This window comes from Octopus sinensis, linkage group LG26 (genome assembly GCF_006345805.1).
Source record: "Octopus sinensis linkage group LG26, ASM634580v1, whole genome shotgun sequence".
Classification (NCBI taxonomy): domain Eukaryota; kingdom Metazoa; phylum Mollusca; class Cephalopoda; order Octopoda; family Octopodidae; genus Octopus; species Octopus sinensis.
Genome location: NC_043022.1, coordinates 5,245,324 through 5,251,019, shown reverse-complemented (window position 1 = coordinate 5,251,019; position 5,696 = coordinate 5,245,324). Strand labels below are relative to the sequence as shown.

At 39.5% G+C, this 5,696-nt stretch overlaps 1 non-coding gene across 1 annotated transcript; it reads left to right on the top strand.

The window, feature by feature from the left end:
• Positions 1 to 2,435: 2,435 nt before the first annotated feature.
• Trnap-cgg lies at positions 2,436 to 2,507 on the top strand. Its single transcript has one exon. It is a non-coding gene; the product is annotated as a tRNA-Pro (tRNA).
• The last annotated feature ends 3,189 nt before the right edge of the window (positions 2,508 to 5,696 follow it).

The window sequence follows — 5,696 nt, the reverse complement described above, 5'->3', positions numbered from 1 at the left end:
TTTCAGTCATTTGACTATGGCTATGCTGGAGCACTGCTTTTAGTTGAACAAAGCAACCCTGGGACTTATTCTTTGTAAGCCTAGTACTTATTTTATTGGTCTGTTTTGCCAAACTGCTAAGTTACAGGGTCATAAGTACACAAACATTGGTTGTCAAGCGTCTGGCACGTAAAAAGCACCCACTACACTCATGGAGTGGTTGGCATTAGGAAGGGCATCCAGCCATAGAAACATTGCCAGATCAGATTGGTGCCTGGTGCAGCCCCTGGCTTCCCAGACCCCTGCTGAACTATCCAACCTATGCTAGCATGGAAAGCAGACACTAAATGATGATGATGATGATGATGACCACACCTTCACTACTTCTTTAAGGTGTCCATATAGTTATAAGCAATAGACATAGACGGCCTCCTTGGCCTGCTCCCTCTGTCTTGACCCAGCATTATAACCAAGATGTGACTGCTGGATGGGGTAAGAGGGATGCACCAACACTCAGCTGGCCCTTGTTTCCAGCTCAGCTGATCGGAGCAACATGAAATGATGTGGCTTGCTCAACATGTTGCTCAGTCTAGGACTTGAACCAACAACCTTTCGATCATGAGCTTAATGAATATATATATGCATCATCATGATCATTTCATTTTACAGACCACTTCTCCATATTTGCATAGCTTGGATGGATTTTGTTTGATGCAGATTTTTTACGGCTGGATACTCTTCCTGTTGCCAACCCTCACCTATTTCCAAGCAAGGTAATATTCCTTCATGGCCAATGCGGTGAGCTGGCAGAATTGTTAGCATGCCGGGTGAAATGCTTAGCGGTATTTCATCTGTCGTTACATTCTGAGTTCAAATTCCACTGAGGTCGACTTTGCCTTTTCATCCTTTCAGGGTTGATAAAATAAGTACCAGTTGCATACTGGGGTTGATCTAATCGACTGGCCCCTTCCCAAAAATTTCAGGCCTTGAGCCTAGAATAGAAAAGAATATTTCTTCATGGCCAGACATGTTTTTACAAGATATTTGAAATGAAACACACTGCTTGTATGACAGGGACACTCATTTACAACTATCACACAATGTCAAGACCAGAAGACACAAACGCATACACACACACACACACACATTAAACATACACATGTTGGTGTGTGTATACATACACACACTTTTGTGTATAAGTGTGTTATGAGAGATGAGTGAGTATATGTTCCTAGTGGTATAGGTAACCTGTCACATAGTCGGATTCTCAGCAACAAAACCAGCAACCCCACAAAACCTTATTATGGTGGTTCTGGTTGGACATCTTGAAGGGATGAAAAACAAAACCCATCAACAGTCATCCAAGAGATGGGAGCGAGAGGCGCCCTAAGTCTTTGTTAAGACATCTTATAAGAGAAGCAAATTCTGAAATAATACTTATGGTGGCCTATAAAAAGCACCATCCGAACGTGGCCGCTGCCAGCGCCGCCTTGGCTGGCTTCTGTGCCGGAGGCACGTTAAAAGCACCAACCAATCGTGGCTGATGCCAGACTCCCCTGGCACCTGTGCAGGTGGCACGTAAAAAGCACCCACTACACTCGCAGAGTGGTTGGCGTTAGGAAGGGCATCCAGCTGTAGAAACATTGCCAGATCAGACTGGAGCCTGGTGCAGCCCCTGGCTTCTCAGACCCCGATCGAACCGTCCAACCCGTGCTAGCGCGGAAAACGGACGCTAAACGATGATGATGATGATTGCGGAGCCGGGGGTCTTGCCCTTGTTTTATTTCTGGACTATTTGGCAAGTCCTGACAGTGTTGTGTGCAAACTGTTATTGACTTTAAATTCTAGCACAGGCATTGCTGATAGCCATTGTCTTTAACAGCAAAGATAATTTACCAGTGATGGTTAGACTCGGCTGTAAGTTGACAGCTACCATGTACTTGCGTGTGTGTGTGTGTGCATGCATGTGTGTGCATGCACTTATGTGTGTGTGTGTGTGTGCACATGCATGTGTGTGTGTGTGTGTATACGTATATATGTATGTGTGCATAAGAAGAGAGAATTGTAAGAGTCAATGGCCACCTAATAGAGTGTATAAAGAGGAGTTAACTTCAATGATGAAATTGTCCAAAGCCAAGGTCATGGGGTGGGTGGGGCAGCAGTGTGGCAGTTGTGGAATTGGATGTATTGATCTTCATTTGATGTATAATCTTCGTTCAGCATAACTACACAACACAGTATGGGCAGAAGAGGCTCTCCAGCCAACGGTCAGTCTGGGGTCAACCAATCCAATTAATGGATTACTACTGGCAGTTGATAGAACTGACAATTCTTCAATTCACTTTAGCCACTCGAAGAGCACAATGGAGATCTGGAACCTCATTGTGTCACTAATTAAAGCTGGATGGTTTGATGAAGAAGAATGTGTGCAAGTATTATATATAATACTTGCACACGGCTCGTTGGTCTAGGGGTATGATTCTCGCTTCGGGTGCGAGAGGTCCCGGGTTCAATTCCCGGATGAGCCCAAGGAGTTTTTTTGCCAGCTCTGTCTGGCACCTGTGCGGGTGGCACGTAAAAAGCACCCACTACACTCACGGAGTGGTTGGCGTTAGGAAGGGCATCTAGCCATAGAAACATTGCCAGATCTGACTGGGCCTGATGAAGCCTTCTGGCTTCACAGACCTCAGTTGAACCATCCAACCCATGCTAGCATGGAAAACGGACGCTAAACGATGATTGATGATGATGATGATGATGATATTGTGATGGTGTGGTGATTTCCACAGTTATAATGTCTGGCCACTGTTGTGACTGCAGCTGTTGGATCTACTCTAGTAGCCACAATATTTGCTTGGTATCGGATACAGTGTATTTCTTCTATACCAGAATGGTAATATGCCGCTTTGTCTATTGTGCTATTGCTAACAGCTCTGCAAGACACTGAATTTGAACCGTCCACCTTGACTGACTCAAACTTGACTATAACATGTAACTGACCCTTAACTCCAACTGAGAACTTGTACGACTACGATGACTGATACATGACTCTCTGTACTGGTTGATGTCGTCTCACTTTATAGTGACTGGGTCATACCACTTGTCCCATGGGAGGGGTGTACCATTTCCACTACAACATATATGCATATAACACATATGATGGACTATCACACAATTTTCATCTGCTGAATTGTTCTCACCATTTGTAAGTCAAATCAATATTATTGTAGAAGACACTTGCCACACTGAGAGATTGAATCCAAGACCTAGGGATTACTAAACCAGCCTTTTTAACTACACAGATATAGCAACACACATTTTTGCATTGTAGTTTCATGACCTCAGAACAACAGAGAAACTGCAGAAAATGGTTAAAGTTTTGCTTATTTACAATAAGACCAGCAGCCAGTATTTCCTCCGGATAAATACACCCTGCAGCATTTTCGCTTTATTTTCAGATTAAAATTTTCAAGAAAACTATTTCAAGTTCTTGTTTCAATTACAAGTTTTTGGAAAAACAGTTTGAGAAGAATATGGGTGACATGGTGTTATTTTGGTCACTATTAACTTAACGTTTTAATACCGAGCAGAAAATACGTAAATACTGGTCGTCAGACATTATCCTGTCGACGAACTTCTGGAGAAGTAGAGAGAGAATAATGGTGACTGTTAGTTGCATTTAGTTCCTCAGGATTACCAAAACAATAAACGATGGCATTTTTAGACTTTCTTGAGAATTTAATCAAAATAATAACAGAGAGAATCTTTTCCGCTGCCAAAGAAAATATGGTTTAGTCACTGAAATAGTTTATTTAATGCCGTAAGGCTCTTGATGTGAAATGAATTAAAGGATTTCCATAAATACAATGGCTGAAAGACACAGCTATTTACAGAGACACAGTTATATATATATCATATATGTGTGCATATAAATACATACATACACACATACACTCGTAAACATGTATATGTTTGCATGAGTGTGTATATATATATAATATATATATATATATATATATAAATATATATACATCATATAATTAAGGGCTAAAGAGGGTTATTCTAAAATTCTAAAATTTTATATATTCTAAAATTTTATATATACATACATATATAAATATATATATGTATGTATGTATATATAAAATTTTCAGAATGAGATAAACAGATAAAAATCCAAGACTGTGAAAGATTTTAGAACATTTATAAACAGAAGGTCTTACAGCTGTTTCCAGGATATTTTATATATCCCTTCATCAGAGACAGTCTGAGAAAATGGTGTGAGAAAATGAAGGGATATATAAAATATACCGGAAACAGTTGTAAGACCTTCTATTTATAAATGTTCTAAAATCTTTGACAGCCTTGGATTTTTATCTTTTTATCTCATCTGAAAACTTTATATATACACACACACACATATATATATATGTATATATATAATAGGCCATTCACCCACTAGAAATAACAGCCAAAGCTTCTACCGCAAATAAAGATTAATTCCGTAAACAGGAGAAAATTAAAAAAACATTTACCCTGTAATTTCTTGTACGGTATACCGTTTCATCCGCTGTTTAATGGTAAACTAACCTGATTAAATTAAATCAAGCCAATCTTCCATAAGCCCTCGGATTCTTCAGCAAGAATAGGGCTTATGGAAGATTGGCTTGATTTAATTTAATCAGGTTAGTTTACCATTAAACAGCGGATGATGAAACGGTACCGTACAAGAAATTAACAGGGTAAATGTTTTTTTAATTTTCTCCTGTTTACGGAATTAATCTTTATTTGCGGTAGAAGCTTTGGCTGTTATTTAGTGGGTGAATGGCCTATTATGGCCGTTCCTTAATTGTCAATGTTGAACTTAAAAATGGTCTATGACTATTAATTTTTTCCCACTGGGCCGCTGGTGGCAATAAAATTCTACAAAATTTTCCTTGCCACCCTATATTGATTAATTATGAATTTTTTGGTTAATTCCGTAATGGAATCGACGGCTGATATTTATTTGCTGCCGATAAATTTGGCGCGAGTGCGACGATTTGAAAATTTTAGGTCAGATATTGCCTTGGCAAGATTGGGTATGCCTCGTGTAAATATCTGTTCCGACTTGAGCTATTTCTTGCTGAAGAATCCGAGGGCTTATGGAAGATTGCTTGATTTAATTTAATCAGGTTAGTTTACCATTAAACAGCGGATGAAACGGTATACCGTACAAGAATTACAGGGTAAATGTTTTTTTAATTTTCTCCTGTTTACGGAATTAATCTTTATTTGCGGTTAGAAGCTTTGGCTGTTATTTCTAGTGGGTGAATGGCCTATTATGGCCGTTCCTTAATTGTTAATGTTGAACTTAAAAATGGTCTATGACTATTTAATTTTTTCCCACTGGGCCGCTGGTGGCAATAAAATTCTACAAAATTTTCCTTGCACCCTATATTGATTAATTATGAATTTTTTGGTTAATTCCGTAATGGAATCGACGGCTGATATTATTTGCTGCCGATAAATTTGGCGCGAGTGCGACGATTTGAAAATTTTAGGTCAGATATTGCCTGGCAAGATTGGGTATGCCTCGTGTAAATATCTGTTCCGACTTGAGCTATTTCTTGCTGAAGAATCCGAGGGCTTATGGAAGATTGGCTTGATTTAATTTAATCAGGTTAGTTTACCATTAAACAGCGGATGAAACGGTATACGTACAAGAAATTACAGGG